We start from the raw sequence: 23,350 nt of genomic DNA, 5'->3' as shown, positions 1-23,350 counted from the left end.
GTTTTGGCTTCTGCACATCACTTTCCACTGATACAGCAACGGCAATCATCTGTCATTGACAGGCGCTCAAAAATGTAAACAATTCGAGTGTAAACAGATGCTTGATCCTTTTGGGACAGGTATGCGTGACTGTAGGGAGCCTGTAGGCCACAATATGTCCTGTAAAGGAGGGTGACTGGGACAGTTAGCCAGGTCAGTGGAAGAGGAGGTTGCTGGGTAAGTTGGTGGCGATTGAGTCAGTCACACTCTAACCCTTCTCCTCCTCCCCTTCACCCCTCTCCCAACTCTGAAACAACCTGCCCACAAAGTAGACCGAGAGAGGAGGAAAACAGGCTGAAAGACAGCCCACTTCCACCTTCCAATTTCAGGTGAATGCTATCGAGGCCTGCTGGGAGAGGTGGACCACCGTCAGTGTTACTTAAACTCCTTTCTCCTCCCTCCCTGGACACCAGGAAGTGAGGCCTTGTCTGTACCTTTGCAGCTCTGCTACTTAATAGAAATGGCAAAAGACATTTTATTCATTAGCTCTACTGCTTGACAGGTTTTAATGGTCAATTTTATTGATGCCTGATTTAAATTATTAACTTGCTGTTTTGGAATTATCTTTTTTGTTTCTGATTTTCTTGTTTACTCTTGTGACAGACCTTATCTTTCTGAAATGTGCTCACTGTATTCGTCTGTTAGTGAGAGATAACTTACAAAGTGTCTCCCTCACTCACCCCTGTATGCAATTTCTGAGTAAAATTAAGTATTATGGGGAACTACAGCAGGCAACATGGTTTATGTCCAGTCTGTGTGTCAACAGCAAGATTAGCCTTTGTTGGCGATGCATTAATTCTGATTTACACTAAGAACAGTTTCAACTCACGAGTCATTAATCCATGCCTGAGTATTGCATGAAGGAGGTAATTAAATTCTAACTGGAAGCGACCATCCGTTAAACTTGTTGATCTCAATGGGTCACTGCTCAAGAAGAATGTTTCCACCTTCTTGTAGTTGAATATCCAGGGGTAATAGCTGTGACAGCCCAGATGGTGGGGCAGCCGGGGAGCTAAGGTAGACAGGGAACCTGTGGTCTCTCAGAAGGTTGTTCAGAGTCACACAACTGTTACAGCACAGAAGGCGGCCATTCATCCCATCATGCCTGTACTGGTTCTATCATCTAGTGCCGATCTCCTGCCTTTTCCCCATCCCTCTGCCTATCATTTCTATCTAAATAACTATCCAGTGCTCCTGTTGCTTGTCTTAATTGAATCTGCCTCCACAACACTTCCAGTAACTGCATTCTAGACCCTACCTACTTGCTGAGTGAAGACGATTCTTCTTCCATCACCCTCATTTTGTTTGTACATCTATGTCCCACATCTTTAAATCTACACACTTCTCGTTCTTTCTTCTTTTACAAGGGCAACAGATTATCCCAATCTACATTACCCAGCCTGCTCATCATTCGGAAACCCTCTGTCAGATCTCGTCTCAACCTTCTTCTTTCAAGGGACAATCGTCCCAGTTCTTCAAATGATGCGCCTCATTCCTGGAACCATTCTAGTTAACCATTTCTGTACTCTCTCTCCACTGCATTCACACCTTTTCAATAATAGGATGTCCACAACTGTACACAACACAACGGATGAGATCTAACAAGACAGTAACATGGATAATGCTGAAAACTAAATCTTTCTGGTCTGGGGCTGTAGGGACTGCATTCTCTGTCCATAGCCCTCTATGTTACAAGCTGACGTAACAACAGTCTGGCTTGGACTGTGCCTGTATTGAACTAGCTGGATTGGGTGCCTGCAATGAGTGCTGCGCTGTGAAGGTCAAAATGACTATAAGGTTTAACATCTCTCTCCCACAGCTGCATTCGCCCCCCGCCCCTGTCATACCTCCAGGCCTGTCACAGGGAAGCCACCCCCATGGGTGGGAAGACCGATTCACCATTGTAGAGATGCCAACAGCAATGTATCTTGATAGACCCATGAACATGAGGCAAACAGATGGATAGGTACCGTGCATGGGCCGTAAGTAGTGGATCTAAATAAGGATTAGGAATCGGTGCAGGTTTGGTGGGCTGAAGCGCCTGTTCCTGTGCTGTATTGTATTGTATTGTTGTAGGGTCCTATAGGGTCTTTATAATCTGTAAATTGACTGTTCACTCCTTGCGGTGGGCATTCTGCTGGTTGGTGGCAGTCACACTATCAGTAAAATGGCAGGGATACTAATATCGCACAGCTCTCCTCTGTGTTACTGACCCAGTCTCCAAAATGGGACAGTCTCGTTTGTGAATCAGAGAAAGCAGGTAGAAACCAAATGCTTTGGGTTGAAGCACCATAACCAGTGCACCTTGTGACTTTGTTCGGGAGGGATTGGGCCATTTATTTAATAGCACTGTAAATTACTTTGCACAACTACGCACATTGGAACCCAGAGGGAACACAGAGGATCAAGCTTCACAGAGTCAAGAACAATCTTCGAAACTATTGCCCAATGTTCGGTGGTGGGGGCATGGTCTGCAATGTGGGTGGGAGCACGGTATGGAGCAGAAACTATCAAAGAGTTCGGCCGTCACTAGCTTAAGGTCAACAAATAACCTCCAACAGTGTCAGCAGGTTTGATGTGAATTTTGGGAATGAACTTGAGTGATGACAGTGTTATAAGCTCTGAGTAACATAAGTTGGAGCATGAGAAGGAAATGGAGAAATTAAGAATGTTTTAATGCAATCAGTTCTTGGTGAATAGACCTGAAGAGAGTGGCTGCTTTCCACAAATGGAACTAAAAGAAAGCAAAACACAACATATTATCATTGATACTGAACTCTGTAAATAGACATTGTTTGAACTGGGTGAAGTCCTACGGAAATGAGAATAATGCTTTCAGAATCATTTGCTTTGGCAGTTCCTCATTTTTATAATTCGTGCATGTATAAACCAACTATTTCCATGTTTCACTTTCCCAGCATTACAAACTGTTCCACCATGACACAGAAAGTGAGGACTGGACATCAGGATCGAGAGTGTGTTGGTGGGAAAACACAGCAGATTAGGCAGCAGCCGAGGAGCACGAAAATCGATGTTTCAGGCATAAGCCCTTCGTCAGGAATGAGGACTGTGAGTGAGGGGCTGAGAGATAAATGGGAGGGGGGTAAGTTTGGGGGGGGAAGGTAGCTGAGAAAGCAATAGGTGGATGAAGGTGAGGGAGAAGGTGATAGGTCAGAGGGGAGAGTTTTGGACATGTCAGGAGGGCAGTGTCGATTTGGAGGCTTGGGAATGGGATAATGTGGAGGGAGGGGAAATGAGGAAGCTGTTGAAATCCACATTTATTCCATGTGGTTGCAGGGTCCCAAGGTGGAATATGAGGCGTTCTTCCTCCAGGTGTCACGTGGTAACGGTTTGGCAGTGGAAGAAGCCCCAGGACCTGCATGTCCTTGACGGAGTGGGTGGGGGAATTGAAGTGTTCAGCCATGGAGCGGTGGGGCTGGTGGGTGCAGGTGTCCCAGGGATGTTCTCTGAAACAATCCGCAAGAAGGCGTCCTGCCTCCCCAATGTGGAGGAGACCACATTGGGTGCAACGGATGCAGAGGTCACATTGTAGAGGTGCAGGTAAATTTCTGATGGATGTGGAAGGATCCCTTGGGACCTTGGACGGAGGTGAGGGGAGTAGTGTGGGCGCAGGTTTTTGCACTTCCTATGGGGCCAGGAGAAGGTGCCAGGTGTGGGCTGGTGGGGGAGGGGCATGGATCTGACTTTTATGTGGCTCCGAGTTGGGGCAGGACTGACTCCAGGTAGAGTAGATGGTGGCACATGGGCTGATAGCGTGGAGCGGAGGATCCGGAAAGCGAATCATTGTTGAAAGTTTTGGATTTGTAGTGTGTACTGGATATCCTGTTCAGGTCCAAACTGGGTTGGTCTGAATGTGGTCCAGAGTCCATGTGGGATCAGATGGTTCTGTAGGCGGGCACTGAGGAAGGAGATGTGGTTGTGGTAGTGAGTCTGCTTGAGGATGTGGCTGAAAAGCTTCAGGACAGAGGAGAGGACCTGGGTGAGGGGGGGAGCGGTACAATGAGAGATGGACTCACTTGAGATCTTTATAGAGAGAGGAGGCGACTTTTTATTTGACTCTGAGCTCACCTCATGTCCATTGCACCCGATGTGGTCTGCTCTACATCAGGGAGATAGCACTCCTTCTTGCAGATTGTTTCAGAGAACATCTCTGGGACACCACCACCAATCCCACCGCCCCATGGCTGAACATCTCAACTCCCCCTCCCACTCCATCAAGGACATGGAGGTCCTGGGCCTCCTCCACCCCCAAAACCGTTATCACCCAATGCCTGGAGGAAGAACGCCTTATATTTTGCAACCCTGTAACCACGTGGCATAAATGTGGATTTCAACAGCTTCCTCATTTCCCTTCCCTCACATTATCCCAGTCCCAAGCCTCCAAATCACACCTCTCTCCTGACTTGTCCATCACCCCCTCCCCCCCCCCCCCCCCCCCCCCCCGGCTTATCACCTTCTCCCTCACCTTCTTTCACCTATTGTTTTCTCAGTTACCTTCCCCCAATCCCCACTCCCCCTGCCATTTATCTCTCAGATCCCCCCCACCCCACCGCCCACCATCCTCATTCCTGATGAAGTGCTTATGTCCGAAACATTGATTCTCCTGCTGCTCGGATGCTGCCTGACCTGCTGTGTTTTCACAGCAACACACTCTCGATTGTTCCCCTATGGCAAAGGTTTCCACACAGTGGCCGTGTAAGGAGTGAGAGTAGTGTGCAAAAGTCAGGAAGTTGGAGAGTGTGGGAATTCTGTGCTGTGGGCAATGAGATTACGGCTTCTATTCACACCCTGCACCTGCATTAATTCATGCTAGTTTGAGGCAATAGGTATCTGGACAGTTTGCCCTGGACTTCCAATAAATCTCCCCCAGATGTACAGTGGGGTTGGTGTGACTAACTGCGAAAGGGGAAGAATCCAGGTGAAATAGACAATGGGAAACCACAGAAATTATTCCAATCCAGTAAGTACAATGTACATGTTCTCTGAGAGGGTAACAACTATTGGAAAGACAAGCAGCACCTGGACAAGGCACTGTGAAGTGGGGGGCTACAAGATTAGGAGGAGGACTGGCAGAATGATATGTAGGGGATTCTGAGATTATGGGACAGGTAGCACCATTTGTCAGGAGGACTGAGAATCTCACATGGCTTCTGCCCTCTTAGTGCTCAGACGAGTAACATTTTAAAACCAGTTTGAAGGGATCTTGGAGGAAAGGGGATGAGTCATAATGGAACCCATGTAGGGAAGAGTATGTTTGTAGCATATCAGGAACGAAGAAAATTAAAGAACAGAACCCCAAGCTTTACAAGTGTTAACGTGTCGTAGCCAATGACTCTTGTTTGGATCTCGGTTACGAAGAAGTCACATCAGACTCAAATCGTAACCTCTGTTTTGCTCTCCACAGATGCCATCAGACCTGCTCAGTTTCTCCGGAAATCTCTGTTTTTATTTCAGATCTCCGGCTTCTGCAGTATTTGGCTTTTATTAAATTTACTGCATCTGATTCACATCTCTGTTACCATTGGGATAAACGGAGTAAGAAGGTGAACTTGGGATTGAAAGAGGGGTTTGTTGAAGAGTTGCTCCATTGCATAGGACATGGGTGCTGGGACAAACACATAGCATGTAGGAACAAATTGAATGAAAGCTGGTGGGAGGGTGAGCTGTGAGACAATGCAGAGATCATAGAAACGGGCCATTTGGTGCAACAAGTCCACACTGACCCTCCAAAGAGTATTCCACCTAGATGCTCTCCCCACCCGATTACTCTACACTTCCCCTGATGAATGCACCTAACCTACACATTCCTGAACACTACGGGCAATTTGGTGTGGCCAATTCACATAACCTGCACATCTATGGACTGTGGGAGGAAACCCATGCAAACACAGGGAGAATGAGCAAACTCCACACAGACAGTCAGTGGAGGCTGGAATCGGACCCAGGTCCCTGGCGCTGTGAGAAAGCAGTGCTAACCACCGAGCTACTGTGCCACTGAGCCACTTTTGCTTCATTGTGATTTGGATGAGCTGAGCGGAAGGATAAATGTGAGGTTACCCACTTTGGTAGCAAAAGCAGGAAGGCAGACTACTATTTGAATGGTGATAGATTTGGAAAGGTGCAAAGAGATCTGGCTGTCCTTTTACACCGGTTGCTGAAAGTAAGCATGTCGGTGTAGCAGGCGGTCAAGAAGGCAAATGATATGTTTGCCTCCATAGAGGATTGAAGTACAGGAGCAGGGGTATCTTGCTACAATTGTACAGGTGGTTGGTGAGACCACAAGTGTGCTGTTTTGGTCTCTTTATCTGAGGAAGAATGTTCTAGTTATGGAGAGAGAGCAACAAAGGTTTACTGGACTGATTTCTGGGATGACAGGATTGATGTATGAAGAGAGACTGATCAATTAGGATTATATTCACTGGAGTTTAGAAGAATGAGGGAGGAGGTTTGCAAAGAAATCTACAAAATTCCAACAGAACTACACAGGGTAAATGTAGGCAGGATGTTTCTGATAAGCAGGGATTCCAGAACCGGGGTCACAGTCTAAGGATATGGGGTAGGTCATTTAGGACTGAGATGAGGAGAAATTTCTTCATCCAGAAAGCGGTGAGCCTGTGGAAAAGTGGTTAAGGCCAATATATTTAAGGTTTTCAAAAAGGTATTAGATAAAGTTCTTAGAGTTAAAAGGATCAAAGGGAATGGGGAGAAAGCGAGAAGAGACTATTGAGTTGGGTGATAAACGTAATCATATTGAATACAGCAAGTTTGAAGGGCTGAATGGCCACTGCTGTGCCTAATTTCTATGTTTTTAATGTTTAAGGCAGATTGTGGAGACCTGGCAAAAGGACAGTTATCACCAGAAAACTAATATACTTGGTTATACTGTCTCCAGGAAAGTGCACAGCGACAGGGAAAGTGCACAGGACAGTGTAAGCCATTTCGGACTAAGGTGAGGAGAAATGTCTTCACCCAGAGAGTGGCGAGCCTGTGGGAAAGTGGTTAAGGCTTTCAAGGTTTTCAAGGTTAAGGTTTAAGGTTTTTAAGAAGGTATTAGATAAAGTTCTTAGAGTTAAAAGGGATCAAAAGGGATAGGGAGAAAGTGAGAAGAAAGTACTGAGTTGGTTGATAAGCTATGATAATATTGAATACAGCAGGCTCGAAGGGCTGAATGGCCTCCTGCTGAGCCTAATTTCTACCAAGTCAGACACTTGTAGACAATGTCTGTACCGACATGGGGCAAAATACATCTTAGGGTGGGCTGACCCAGGACAAAAGGCTACATTACAGGAGAACACTGGGAAACCTGAGATTGTTAATCACCCTGAATAAGGGATGGGGACATAGTCTTAGCAACCAAGGATGAAATCGCACTGAAGATAAGAGAGGCTGTAACAAGATGTAATGAACTGTAGAGACTTCATCAGCAGAATTAGAAAAGGATTTACTTAGAAAAAGATTTAATTCTGTAATGGTTTCCAGTTGCAGCTGTGAAATTGTACACTGTAGACATAACAGTAGACAAATGCGTAGCAACTAGACGAAAGTGAGGACTGCAGATGCTGTATTTCAGAGTTAAAATTAGAGTGGTGCTGGAAAAGCACAGCAGATTAGGCAGCATCCGAGGAGCAGGAAAATCGACGTTTCGGGCAAAAGCCCTTCATCAGGAATCAGGAATGTGTAGCGACAGCAGAGGGGTTTTAATGGGGATTTTAACTATTGGAATAAGCAACTGCCCACAAGTCAGAAAGAGAATGAACTTTTTGAGAGTCTCTGAAGCGATATTTCCTAAAACAACAAGGGGCTGTCCCATATTCGATGCTGCATTAATCAATGACTTAGAATTACGTAACATTTAGGTGAGGCTGACTTTGAAGGGGTGAGATAGAGACTGTCCACAGTGACTGTCCAGAGTGAAACTGTTAATAGATAAAACAGCTCTGCAGGTGGTGTTCCAGAAAGAATTTACAATGATCCAGAACCAATCTATATCCCGAAAGTGGTATAATCTCCTCTTGCTGAAAAGGACAGCCAATGTTAGATAATGAAAGGTGCAAGAGAAATCATTGAATTATGGAAGAAAACTCAAATAGAATTGCAAAATAATCACACATCCTAGTAGAGGAGAAAGAGTTAAAGAGCAGCCAATAGCTACAAAGAAGGTATTAAGAGCTGTAAATGGACAGTACGCAAAAAGGCGTATCAATGTTCATGCACATTCTTTTACGATGAGATGAGACAGGGATGTGATCAAGGATAATGTGTTTTTGTCAATGATCAGACAGAAATGGTGGACACCGAATCATTCTTTTGTCTCAGTGTTTACAGTTGAAAGATCAGGATGCGATATTCCGGGAAAACTGATGAATCAGGGTGAGTGACTCAACAAGTGTCGTGTAAACATTGATGGAGAGATTAATGAGTGACAAACACCCAGTACCAAGCAGTTTCTGTCCCAGGGTTTTAAAGCTGAGCATGTTGCAGATGGTCAAACTACAACTCCCCCAAATTTTACTTCATCCTCTGGAATCACCCTGTTTTTAAAACAAAAATGTGTCAGAGGGAATCATCCAGTGAATGATAGACTTGTTAATTTAGTGTCTGTTCTTGGGAGGTTTTCTCAGAGTATCATTAAGGATAGAGTGACTAAGCACCCAGGGAAGGACCAAATTTGTACCAGTCGTGCCTGGTAGGTTTGAAGGTGGGTGGTGCTGAGAGGGGTAGGAAATCTCATAAAAAGTAGTGTGTGCCTGCCTAGTGGTCCCCAGATTGGCTCCGACATGCCAGGCATTTTTTTGATGAAGATGTTAGGGGACCCTCAGCTTGTGAGACCTCCCCCCTCCCCGTGCACATTTCCAAAGTATTAACCCACTTGAACACTCTGACCTCTCAACGGCATTCAAGAACTTCAGTTCTCTCAGTGGGACCTGCCTTGGTGGTACCCCAGACCCACCTTCAGATGGAGAGATGCCAGCCCGCCAAGTGTCCCTCTGAGGCTGGTCCTCCTCCCCAAATAGGGGTGAAAGTCTTCCTCTCCTTGAGACAAGTAACACCCTCCTGAATAGATGCTGGCTTGATGGTATCAATGGGTAAGGTATCAGGGCAGAAAACCCTGCCATCTGAACAGTTGTGTCCTTGAAGTTATTTAGCTGATCAGAGTGAGAGGGGGAAGAGAGTCAAAATGGATTTGTAAAGGACAGGTCTTCCCTGGTGAATCTGATTGCATTTTTGAAGTGGTGATTAAAATAGTGAATGGGGAATGCAAAGGAAAGTTACTTATATGGACTTCCACAAAACATTTGATAAAGTTCTTCATGAGAATGTGTTAGCTAAAGCTGAAGCTCAGGGAAGATCTGGCTACAGGCTGAGTGACAGGAAATACAGATTAGGGATATTGAGAATTGGCAGAATGTGATGGTGTCCCTCAAAGATCTGTGAGGGCTTCAATTATTCAACTTATTTATCATTGACTTAGATAATGGTATTGAAAGCAATGTGCCAGTAGCAAAACACTAGGTGGCATTCAGAAGAATCAGAAAAGAAGGTTGCAGCACCAGAGTCCATTTGGCCCATCATGTCCCTGCAGGCTCTTAGCAAGAGTAACTCAGCTGCACCCACTATCCCAACATTTCCCCATGGCCCTGTAAATTATTTTCTTTTCAAATAATTAGCCAATTCCCTCTTGAAAGTCATGATTCAACCTCCCACCACTGCAAAGTGGTGTGGTATTCCTTCCCTGGTCTAGCAATCTAGAACCTTGTGTGTTTGAATCCCACTGTGGTACACAGTGAAAAAGTTAAAAATCACACAACACCAGGTTATAGTCCAACAGGTTTATTTGGAAGCCCTAACTTTCGAAGTGCTGCTCCTTCATTAGGTGGTTGTGGAGAATAAGATCGTAAGACACAGAATTTATAGCAAAAGTTTACAGTGTGATGTAACTGAACTTATATATTTAAAACGACCTATATATTAAAATATTTAATTTCAGTTACATCACAATGTGAACTTTTGCGATAAATTCTGTGTCTTACAATCTTATTCTCCACAACCACCTGATGAAGGAGCAGCGCTCCGAAAGCTAGTGCTTCCAAATAAACCTGTTGCACTATACCCTGGTGTTGTGTGATTTTTAACTCTGTACATCCCAGTCCAAAACTGGCATCTCCAATTAGTGAAAAATTTGAATTCCTCATAATCCGAAATCATGACAAATGTTTAAAAATCCATCTGGTTCATAATATCCTTTCGGGAAGGAAGTCTGCCATCCTTACTTGGTCTAGTTTAGATGTGACTCCAGACCCACTATGGTGTGTTTGATTCTGAAATGGTTGAGCAAGCTGCTCAGTTTCCCTGTGTCTGCGTGGGTTTCCTCCGGGTGCTCCGGTTTCCTCCCACGATCCAAAGATGTGCAGGTCAGGTGAATTGGCCATGCTAAATTGCCCATAGTGTTAGGTGCATTAGTCAGAGGGAAATGGGTCTCGGTGGATTACTCTTCGGAGGGTCAGTGTGGACTTGTTGGGCCAAAAGGCCTCTTTCCACACTGTAGGGAATTTAATCAATGCTGACCTTAGCAGCGATGCTCACATCTCAAAGAACAGGAAAACACTCATGCCATATATCCTGGATAGTAACTGCTCACTGCATAAAATTGTTTTTCCCTCATGCTCTATTTTTTTACCAATCACCTTAAATTAGTGTTCTCTAATTCTCCATTCTTCAGGGTAAAAACAATGACTGCAGATGCTGGAAACCAGATTCTGAATTGGTGGTGCTGGAAGAGCACAGCAGTTCAGGTAGCATCCGAGGAGCAGTAAAATCGATATTTCAGGCAAAAGCCCTTCATCAGGAATACAGGTATTTCCAGCACCACCAATCCAGATTCTCCATTCTTCAGCTGATTCTTATTATTCACTCTTCCTAAACTCTTTGAATACCTCAATTAAATTTCCTCAATTCTCTGGGGAAGACTGCCTCAAGCTTCACCAATCTATGCATGGAACCGGCTGTCATTCCCCCAAAAGAACTCATGTAAATCTAACCTACACCTTCCCCAGTGCCTTCTTATCCTTCCTAAATTGTGATGCCCAGATGTGGGCACAGTACTCCAGTTCAGGCTGAATTGGTGGTTTGTAAAGATTCATGGTGGTTCAGTGGTTAGCACTGCTGCCTCACAGCACCAGGATCCCAGGTTCGATTCTAGCCTCAGGCGACTGTCTGTGTGGAGTTTGCACATTCTCCCCGTGTCTGCGTACAGGTGCTCCGGTTTCCTCCCACAGTCCAAAGATGTGCAGGTCAGGCAAATTGGCCATGCTAAATTGCCCATAGTGTTAGCTGCGATAGTCAGATGGAAATGGGTCTGGGTGGGTTACGCTTTGGAGGGTCGGTGTGGACTTGTTGGGCCGAAGGGCCTGTTTCCACACTGTAGGGAATCTAATCTAATCTCTTTGCCATTGTCCTTGAAGCCTCTATTTCTAAAGCCATGCTTCTGACACCTTAAATGATGTGTGTACCCATATCTCCAAGTCCCTATGCCTCTGCATCCCTTTTAGAAACATATTCTTTCTTTTTATGTTTTTTCTTTCCCACCTTGATCTTTCTACAGTATTTCACAATTCTCTACATTACGCTGGCCACTTGTCCACTCGTTCCATCAGCAGGTCTGTGACATCTCGAAGTCTTTGACTATCTTCCTCTCATTTTGGAATACTTCCATTACTTCATCTTTATTATGTTTTATCCCCACATTTTGAAATTCCAGGTGAATAGTGTTAAATAAGAAAAACAATGGATCTCTTAACAACTCCTGAAGGACCTTCTTCCAGTCTGGGAAACACCACTCACCTTTTTAATCCATTTGGTTCGACACTGCCTAGCCTAGTGTACAGCCTATTGAAAGTTCACATACACTCCAATCAAAAACCTCATCAAAAAACTCAAGTCAAATTAATTTAAATACAATTTTCCATTTACAAATCCCTGCTGGCTTTCCTTGTTTGCTCAAATGACTGTTATTTTTGTCCAATCATTATTTTTAAAAGCTTTCCTATTACCAAGATTAAATTGTCTCGCCTTTAGTTACTCTCCTCATCCTCATACCCATTTTTGAACATGTGCAATTCTCCAGTCTCCGGTAACATTCCTAGATTGAGGAAAATAAGATGATTATGAACAGTCCCTCTGCAATATCCACCGCTACGTCCCTCATTATCCTTGACTGTATTTGTTTCAGCCTTGGTGACTTACATAAGTGCAACCTCCCTTTCTGATACTGCTCTTTATCAATGCTCAGTTAATCCAGTGTCTCAACAATCTCCTCTTTCACTATGACTTTCGCACCACCTGCTTCCTTGGTAAAGACAGATGTAATGTAGTCATTTAACCCCTCAATCATGCCCTCTGCCTCCATGTGTAAATCCCCTTCTTGGTTAATGCAAACAGTGGAAATGAAAGAAGATTATGTATTGATAAATGAATGAAGGAATAAGAATGTGGCAAATAGATTTCAATGCAGACAAGTGTAAAGTCTTAAACAACTTTGAAGTCCATGTACAAAGATCATGAAAATGTCACAAGTAGGAGCAGAAAGTAGTAGGAAAAGCTGATTAAAAGCTGTCATTTATGTATAGAATACAGGGATTACAAGAATGAAAGGCAGGTTTCAGAAAACTCTGGTTAAACTAAAGGGGGGAGTCCCCGAGGAGTTCTGCTCTTGAGAACAGAGCAAGGGTATAATGGTCTTTGGGAGAGTACGGCATTTGGATCAGGAATTGGCTAGCTGAAAGAAGACAGAGGGTGGTGGTTGAAGGGAAATATTAATCCTGGAGTTCAGTTACTAGTGGTGTACCGCAAGGATCTGTTTTGGGGCCACCGCTCGTGTGTCATTTTTATAAATTACCTAGACGAGGGCTTAGAAGGATGGGTTAGTAAATCTGCGGATGACACTAAGGTCGGTGGGGTTGTGGACACTGCTGAAGGATGTTGCAGGTTACAGAGGGACATAGATAAGCTGCAGAGCTGGGCTGAGACGTGGCAAATGGAGTTTCATGCGGAAAAGTGTGAGGTGATTCACTTTGGAAGGAGCAACAGGAATGCAGAGTACTGGGCTAATGATAAGATTCTTGGCAGTGTAGATGAGCAGAGAGATCTTAGTGTCCATGTACATAGATTCTAGAAAGTTGGCACCCAGGTTGATAGGGTTGTTTAGAAGGCATACGGTGTGTTAGCTTTTCTTGGTAGAGGGATTGAGTTTCGGAGCCACAAGATCATGCTGCAGCTGTACAAAACTCTGGTGCAGCCGCACTTGGAATATTGGGTACTGTTCTGGTCATCGCATTAATAGGAAGGATGTGGAAGCTTTGGAAAGGGTTCTGAGGAGATTTACTAGGATGTTGCCTGGTATGGAGGGAAGGTCTTATGAGGAAAGACTGAGGTGCTTGAGGCTGTTTTCGTTAGAGGAAAGAAAATTGAGAGGTGACTTAATTGAGACATATTGAGAGGGTTAGATGGAGTGGGCAGTGAGAGCCTTTTTCCTCAGATGGTGATGGCTAGCATGAGGGGCCATTGATTTAAAAATTGAGAGGTGATAGATAGAAATAAGACAGATGTTAGAGGTAGTTCCTTTACTCAGAGTAGTAGGGGTATGGAACGCACTGCCTACAACAGTAGTAGACTCGCCAACTTTAAGGGTATTTAAATGGTCATTGGATAGGCATTTGGATGAAAATGGAACAGTGTAGGATAGATAGGTTTCAGATTAGTTCCAGAGGTCGGCACAACATCGAGGGCCAAAGGGCCTGTACTGCGCTGAGTGTTCTATGATACCTGTAATCACAAGATTAAGTTCCAATGGGACATTACAATTAGGGTTGGAAATCAAAAATTCCAAAATTGATCAAATTATTGAGGTATTAAAGGAGAATAAATGGGATAAGAGAAATTATTTCCACTGCTTGAGGCATCTTAAAAGGAATAATGTAGGGAAACCATTTTACACAGAGAGGTTTGGAACTGTCTTCTGTAAATGGAAATTGATGAGACATCAATTGTAATTAGTATAATGAGTATGACAGGTTTTTGCTTTTTTCATTCTTGGGATGTGGGCTTCAGAGACTGGGCAAAAAAATATGGGGCGAAGGTGAGTAGATCGCGTTAGATCACACACCAGTGATGATTAGACTGAGTGGGGGAGGTAGCTCCAGGGTTTAATGACCTCCTCCTGTCCCCATATTTCCATCATTACAAAGTTGCCCATTGCAATAAGGGAGATGGTGTTGTACTGGGTTCACTAAATGACAGTCCTTATTTAAACGGAGTCCAAATGCACACTTTTATGTGAGAACTTTGTTTCAGTTAGCCATACTAAATAAAAGTCACTGCACTGCACTCCACCACACGTTCTATCACTACCCCACCCTCCACCATTGATTACGAGTCCCCAAATTTTTACAACCAATTTGTGCCCTTCCTTCATATATCCATCATAGTTTCTCATTACATTAGATCTTGAAACACATTAGATGATCAGAGTAACATTAACCAGAGGGCCAGGTTAATATTCCAAGGACAGAGATTCAAATCCCACCACATCTGTATTGGCAACCATGACACTATCATCAATTATCATTAAACCACATCTGGTTCATTATTGTCCTTTGGGGAAAGAAATCTGACATTCTTTGCATCAAAGCTGACTGCTAAACTTCCTTCTCTGTCTGGGGGGCATAAAGTCTGGGAAGCGTATACTATTAGACATTCCTCTCCATTGGGCCATCTGTGAGCAAACACTACCCCGACACTGTACAGGGAGGCATCGCATGTTAGCACCACACTATAGTGTGCCAACACCTTAGACAATGATAGCTGCTTCTCCACTTCCCTGAAGGCTGCATCTTGGCTACGAGACCATTTTCAAGGCTGACTCTTTTTTAATAGCAAATTAAGGGTGCCAGGATGGAGGCCAGGTTACATATGAATTTCCATTAATTATTCACCAATCCAAGGAAAGACTAAATTGTAGTTCAGAGGTGGGAGCCAGCACACCTTTGATCATCCTCACTTTATCTTCCAACAGGTGTAACCTGGTCTTGTTGACTCTGTAGTCCAAGTAGGTCACTAGGGATGCCTGGAACACACATTTTTCCCTCCTAAGACACACCCCTGCCTTGAAGGAACATCTAAGTGCTATGTCCAAGTTCTCTAAATACTCTTTATTGGTTTTCCCAGTTATTATTACATTATCCAGATAAATGGCGACCTGGGACAGACCTTGTAAAATGTTCTCCATCATCCACTGGAAATTGGCACAGGCTGATGTTACCCCAATAGGCAGGCTTGTAAATTGTAATGTCTGAGTAATTGGCCAACATTTTCTTTGAAAATAATGTATTAATGACGCATGGTTTTTAAATGAATTATTAATCACATCATGTTGTTAGACAATTTATACTGCTTTACAATCATCCAACTACAAATGATTGTAGTTGATCCATTCACTCTTGTTGCTGGGCTACCATCCACAGGTAAAACTCATTATATGTTCCAGTAATCGTATTTGAAGCCAAGCGTTCCAAGGATTCTTATGATATTTGTTTGGCATGGACCAGTTTTGGCAAAAGGGCCTGTCTCCTTGCTGTAGGACTCTATGATTCCTCTTAAAGGAGGAATATGTCTTTCCTTTAAGCAATCCATGTGTTCCCCTGTGTGTAGTGCAATGATTGCGTTACACGAATATATTGTGCAAACACACATGTACACAGAGACAAACACATGCACTGTGCTTGAAATTTCCTGGACAGATTTGACCTTACCCGTGATGCAAGAGTGTAAGTGTGTGCCTTTTGTTCTGTCTCCTGAGAAAAGGAGTGGGGAATTTGTGAGAGAGGGAGGGAGAAATCAGAAAGACACACTATGAAAATAAAACTATTTAGTTTAAACATCAAACTTTGTTTTAACTCTTCAGCAAAAAAAAAATTAAAGTGATGAGACCTCACATTTTTAATGCTTACTTTCTGAGCCAGAGCAGTTAATTAATGACCATATTAATAAAAGAGCATCCATGCTGTTACTGACTGGTCATTATATTTACAATAGGTCCCACTTGCCCTGGAACTGTGTTATAAAATGTCCAAACTGGTTAATTAAAATCACCACAGTTAAGTGTACTAATTTCATGAAACACACTGAATGGTTATTGGCAAAGTGCTACTTCTATGCAATTGTTAGTAAAGCAGTATAAATTGTCCAACAACATGATGTGATTCATAATTCATTTGAAACACCATGCGTCATTAATATATTATTTTGAAAGAAAATGTTGCCTAATTACACACGCATACACATGCCTCATTCCTTAGTTTGCTCCATTTCTAGAAACTACTGCTGCGCTGACCTCAGAATCCAACATAGCAAGAAGAAAAACCAAAAGGACTGTAGAAGCTGTAAATCAGAAACAGGAGTCATCTCTGGACCTGAAACGTTAACTCTGATTTCTCTCCACAGATGCTGCCGGGTGTCCTGAGCTTTTCCAGCAATTTCTGTCAAAGCAGGAAGAAACATTGGGAATACCGGGAAACTGTTTCACCAGGCTAATGGGAAGGACCGGAAAGTTTCCCTTGCGAGTACAATAAGGAAGATCCAGTTGTATGTTTCAATAAGACATTAGATAAACGCCCAAAAGCAAAATAAAAAGACACAGGGCCATAGGAAAGGGCAAGTAGTAGGATGATCTGAACCACTCTTGCTTCTTTGCTGTAACTATTCTGTAATTAACATACAAAAAAGGAGTAGGATTAGTCTATTTGGCCCCTTGACCCTGCTCTACCATTTAACAAGATTATAGCCGATCTGACTGTAACCTTCAACCACACACTTGCTTACCCCCGATGACTTTTCATTCTCTTTTATTCACCTCTGCCTTAAAAATATTCAAACACGCTGCTTCTACCTTTTCAGGGAGAGAATTCCAAGCACTCATGACTCGCTATGTGAACTCGAATGACAAAATCCCAACTGCGTGGGATTCAATGATTTTAAACATTCATGCCCCCAAAGTGCCATTTTTTGAACTGCTTACCCAAGTACTGCAGGACTCTTCCTGAGTGATACAGGCAGTACAAGTGTGGCTTTGTTGCATTCAGTGTGGAGGAAAATGTTTGATTCTATGCATGTGGTGTATGACTGCACAGTTGTGAATTGGAGCTGTGAGCCATGCTGTCAGTGAATAGCCCACATGCATCCTCTGGTTTACTGCAATGGAGCTGCTTGTTGGCATCACTGCTGCTGCACGTCACGCCATCTGCTTGCCTCAGTGCCAGATATAAACTGAGATCGGGAAAGGCATTATGTTTTCCATAGGGATTACTCCAACGTTATGGAAAACCTCTCTCACAGTAAGTAGGGAATGTTGTCTCCACTCATATGCCGTCGCTCCCTCCTTGAAATCTTCCATTGTACCTCTCTCCAGAAGAAACCCCTGACGCTTGTATCCTTGGAAACTACCATCCCATTTTCAGGCTCCGTTTCCTCTCCAAGGGGAGTATAGTGGAGGCACGTTCAATCGAGGCCTTCATCAGGTAATTGGATTAGTATTTGTAAAAAAAAAAATTGACGGGTAGCAGGTAGGGAGAGTGGCACTAGTTGAACTTTTCATTCAGGGAGCTGGTTTCAATACGGTGAGCTAAATTACCTCCTTTTATGAAGCAACCATTCTATGATTCTGTTAGAAACAACTAAGGCCATAGAGAGGATACAGTATAGTCTCACCAGATGCTAGGAATGGAAAACGCCAGTTATGATGAGAAACAGGAGCTGCAAGGATTAGTTCCATTGAAGAAGACCAGGGTACATCCCAAATCCATTCCCAACTTTCCTGGAATTTTATGTTTGATTCCCTCCAGTCAGGTTAATGCTCTTGCAACAGTACCAAAATGGTTCTGACTGGAAAACTTCAAAAATACATTTATTGCAAATGTTTCAAAGGTGAACTATCTCTCCCTGTCCTTATCCACCTGTCTGAATGGTGAGCATACCATCCTCCTCCATTGTTGACCAGTTGGGCAAGACTGCCTTCATGTTTTTTATCTATGTCATTATAGCCAGACTATTGCTTGCCATGGCTTCTCTTCCTACTCCTGTACTTGGTGTTCTCAAAGATCTTTCCAAACTCATCCTAGTTCTCATCCACATGCCCCTTGGCAACATTATCTTAGAACCCAGTGACCACACCCAATTCTAGCTTAATACACCTCGCTGATCCATCTACTGTTGCTAAATTGTCAGACTGCTTGTCCAACATCCAGTACTGAATAAGCATTGGGCACTGAACATATCAAAGCTACTTCCTTTAGTCTGCTTCTGTCATTACCACCTTCCCTCAATAAACTTCATGACATCGCCATTCACCCCTATCTCTCTCACTCTGCCTGCTCACAGTTTGAGGATGAACCTCCTCTCACAATCTTGGTGTCATGTTTGATCCCATGATGGCTTTACAACCATATCTCTGTGCCATTAATAAGATCACCTCTTCTCTCTTCTGTAACATCACTTACCTCTGCCCCTGCCTCAGGTCATCTGTTACTCAAATATGTTACCTCTAGAGTTGACTATTCAATTGCACTCCTGACTGGTCTCCTCACACCCAGTATCTAGAACATAAAGTCTGCTTCCTATAACACCAAGAACCATTCACCTCTCAGCCCCATCCCACATTAATTCCCAGTTAAACAATGTCTTTAGTTGTAAATTTCCATCCTTGTTTTGAAATACCTCCATGATCTTTCTCCTCCCCATCTCTGGAATCTTCTTCAGCCTCACACCTCTTGGAGAGCTCTGTGCTCCTCCAATTCTGGTCTTTTGCACAGCCCTGATTAGAATCACTTCACCATCAGTGGCTGTGCCATCAGCTGGCTAGGCCCCAGGCTCTAGAATCTGCTCCCTAAACCTCTCACCTTGTGCGCCTCACTATCCTTTATTAAGAAGCTCCTTAAAACCTACCTCTCTGACCAAGCTTTGGCCATCAACCCAAATGTCCCTCTGTTATCTGGTGTTGAAAAGGAAGCATTTTGGGACCACTTGCTAGCTCAGAAAAGTTCTATTTGAATACAAGTTGGTGTTATTGTTGATTAGGCTGATTATAAGTGGAATTTACCTTGAGCCTGAGTAAGTCAACAGCCTGTTGTACACCTCACCCATTTTTTTTTTCCAGTTCAGAATTTATATAGTTCTCATTCAAATAGTGTTTTATACAACCATTCAAAGCACCTTACAGCCAATGAAGATATCAAAAAGATTCATCAATCCATAAACAATTTAAGGAAATGGAAGGTTGCAGTAGGAGCAGCATCTGAGCGTAAGGACCAATAATTGACAGAATTCCCGAACCTTTACCAGGTGAGGAAATAGGAGTATTTAGGATTGAACTCGCTTATATTTACACATGAAAGCTTTTAAAAAATGCATTTCCACAGTGGCTTCAGGATATTTCACAGCAGATTAAAGCCAATTATTTTTGTTTTGTTCCCTATGGAAACTTTAGAAACAGTCAGCCATTTTGAACACTGTCAACTTCCCATTAACAGCTATGTCAATGTGACCAGAGAATCTGTATTTAGGTGCTGATTCAGATAAATAGTGGCAATGACCCTGGGAACACTTACAGTCATACACTCATAGAGATGTACAGCATTGAAACAGACCCTTCGGTCCAACCCGTCCATGCCGACCAGATATCTCAACCCAATCTAGTCCCACCTGCCAGCGCCCAGCCCATATCCCTCCAAACCCTTCCTATTCATATACCCATCCAAATGCCTCTTAAATGTTGCAATTGTACCGGCTTCCACCAGATCCTCTGGTAGCTCATTCCATACACGTACCACCCTCTGTGTGAAAAGGTTGCCCTTTAGGTCTCTTTTATATCTTTCCCCTCTCACCCTAAACCTATGCCCTCTAGTTCTGGACTCCTCGACCCCAGGGAAAAGACTTTGTCTATTTATCCTATCTATGCCCCTCATAATTTTGTAAACCTCTAGAAGGTCACCCCTCAGCCTCCGAAGCTCCAGGGAAAACAGCCCCAGCCTGTTCAGCCTCTCCCTGTAGCTCAGATCCTCCAACCCTGGCAACAACCTTGTAAATCTTTTCTGAACCCTTTCAAGTTTCACAACATCTTTCCAATAGGAAGGAGACCAGAATTGCATGCAATATTCCAACAGCGGCCTAACTAATGTCCTGTACAGCTGCAACATGACCTCCCAACTCCTGTACTCAGTACTCTGACCAATAAAGGAAAGCATACCAAACGCCTTCTTCACTATCCTATCTACCTGCGACTCGACTTTCAAGGAACTATGAACCTGCACTCCAAGGTCTCTTTGTTCAGCATCACTCCCTAGGACCTTACCATTAAATGTATAAGTCCTGCTAAGATTTGCTTTCCCAAAATGCAGCACCTCGCATTTATCTGAATTAAACTCCATCTGCCACTTCTCACCCCATTGGCCCATCTGGTCCAGATCCTGTTGTAATCTGAGGTAACCCTCTTCGCTGTCCACTACACCTCCAATTTTGGTGTCATCTGCAAACTTACTAACTGTACCTTTTATGCTCGCATCCAAATCATTTATGTAAATGACAAAAAGTAGAGGACACAACACCGATCCTTGTGGCACTCCACTGGTCACAGGCCTCCTCTTTGCTCAACCTCTCATAGTGTATTGGCATCTTTCCTGTCCAACTGAGAGGGCAGACAGGGCCCTAGTTTAAAGTCTGACCCAAACCTCTAAGACTGCTGGAGTAAGAAGGTCAACCTGGCTTAGGTGCTGAAGCCTTTGGAGCAAAGCTAGGATCTAGAACCTTCTGATGCAGAAGCGAAACTGAAAGCCGCTGAGCCAAGGCAGAGTGTTGGTGAGTGAAAATGCTTAGATAAGGTGTGGGAAGCAAGTGCTCAACTGAACATCTCAGTTCTGTCTACAAGCGAGACCATGAGCTCACTGTGGCTGACCACTTATACCTTGTCCTTTCGATCTCAGTCCGACTGTTCCACATTTAGATTTGTATACGGTTCAATAAAGCTCAATAAAAGTTTCCAAAAAAGGAGGGCGAGAGGTCCACTGTTGGCTGAGAGTGACATCTCTTACATAGCCCTCTGTGCTGATATGAATCAATAACTTTACATGTTTCTTGTAGATAATGTGAATCAACCTATTCAGAGATGCTGTGACACACCTCTGCGATTTTCATCCAGACCTCCTGGTCCAGAGGCAGTGGCCTAGTGGTATTATCATGAGAGTATTAATCCAGAGACCCAGGTAATGTCACAGCAGATGGTAGAAGTTGAATTCAATAAAAATCTGGGATTAAGAGTCGAATGCCAATTGTCGGAAAAACCCATCTAGTTCCCCAATGTCCTTTGGGAAAGAAACTGCCATCCTCACCTGGTCTGGCCTACATATGACTCAAAACCACAGCAATATGATTGGTTCTTGACTGCCCTCTGGGCAGTTAGGGATAGACAATAAGTACTGGCCTAGCCAGCATTGTCCATGTCTTGTAAAAGAATACAAAAAAAAAGAGGTAGGGACACCACTACTGGACCACAAGAACATCACTTTTGTGGGTATTGATCCCATTACCTTGCACATATGAAGCGAGTGCTTTGTCATTTGAACTAATTGTCCCACACATTACTCTGGATTACTCGTCCAGTGACAGTACCACTCTCCTTCCCACCCTCTCTTGTATACACAGCACATGGTGCTGAAGATTCTGATTCTCCAGACTTCTACCATCCTCTGGGTGAAAATATTTCTGCCTAACCTCCCTCTTAATCTTCTACCTCTTATCTCAAACCAGTGCCTCCTAGCACTGACTAGTGTAAAAAGTGCTATCCACTCAGTCCATGCCCCTCATATTCTTATATACCTCTATCAGATCCTCTGTCAACCTTCGCTACTCTAAGGAAGATAACTCCAACCTATCCAATCGTTCCTCATAGCTCAGACCCTCCGGCCCAGACAACATCCTAATAAATCTCCTTTGCACTCTCTCCATAATAAATAGAAACAGGAGAAGGCTATTTCGACCATTGGGCATGCTCAGCCATTCAACAGAATCATGGCTGATCCACTTTGCTAGTCTTTCCCCATAACCTTGAATTCCCTGTCTGATCAAGAGCCAAATCGATCTGAGCCTTCAATGTACACAAGAGCCCTGCCCCCAAAGCTCTCTCTGACAAATCCAAAGACTCTCAATCCTCAAAGAAAGAATTCCTCCTCATCTCAGCCTTAAATTGATGCCCCTTTAATCTGAGACGATGCCTCATGGTTCTAGACTCTCCCATCAGAGGAAACATCATCTTAGCATTTACTCTGTCAAGCTCCTTCAGAATCCTACATGATTCAGTGCGATCACCTCTCCTTCTTCTAGACTCCAGTGAGCAGAGTTCTAACCTGTTTAACCTTTGTTCATAACCTCCAAACCTTCTCTGAACTGTCTCCAATGAAATAGTATCTTTCCTTCAATAAAGGGACCAAAACTGCTCATTGCACTCCAGATATGGTCTCACCAGCATCTTGTACAGATGCAGTGTTCTCAAATGCAATCCTCCCTATAATGAGATGACCAGGGAACGAACGCAGTGCTCTATAGGTGGCCGAACCAAAAATGCATACATTTTAAAGTGATGTTAGGGGTTCTGGTGATCGTTGTAAGGATGAGGTATTTGGCGTGTGGATGTTCAGTGAGTACACAGTCTTGGCAGTTACTGGGTGTGGACCTGAAGGCAGTTTTCATTTCTTGTTGAACATGGATCCTCTATGCCTGGCCTACACTTCCTGTTTTCAGTTTAAAATGGGGATGTAATTTATAACAGCTTCTATTTTCTATTTTTGCCTTGTACCATTTTACTGACAATAGAGGAATAAGTGGGGGCATGGTGGAGTGCAGTGGTGGAATCAAGATCATATGAATGGGAGAGGGAGAGCAGAAGAATTTCACCAACATGGCACCTGAAGAGACAGCAGGAGCACATTCAATGTTAAATGTGAATAGGGAATGAAATAAATAATTCAGAAAGAGAAATTTACAGGTCTGATACAAATGAAGAGATGTGTAGAGAGACAGATAGAGTTGGCAGACTGGCAGATTGCCCTGGATCTGTGACTGGATGAGTAATAGCCCCGACAGGGACACGTTGTGGGATTGACTTTGTGCCTTCAGTGGTTTGGGTGTGGTAAGAAATAGGAGGGACTCCAGACCTTTCTGGTACTCAAGGCCCCTCAATGTCTTAATCCAG

General features: G+C 43.7%; 1 protein-coding gene across 4 annotated transcripts in view; it reads right to left on the bottom strand.

Moving 5' to 3' along the window:
- The window catches only part of pik3ap1 (phosphoinositide-3-kinase adaptor protein 1), a 103,875-nt gene that overhangs the window by 58,112 nt on the left and 22,413 nt on the right, over window positions 1-23,350 (bottom strand). The gene's annotated exons all lie outside the window — the stretch shown is intronic.

The sequence above is a fragment of the Chiloscyllium plagiosum genome, unplaced genomic scaffold, assembly GCF_037043375.1.
Source record: "Chiloscyllium plagiosum isolate Xiang-an unplaced genomic scaffold, Cpla_swu_hap1 HiC_scaffold_43, whole genome shotgun sequence".
NCBI lineage: Eukaryota > Metazoa > Chordata > Chondrichthyes > Orectolobiformes > Hemiscylliidae > Chiloscyllium > Chiloscyllium plagiosum.
The sequence above is the reverse complement of the archived record's forward strand: the minus strand, read 5'-3'. Positions and strand labels throughout refer to the sequence as shown.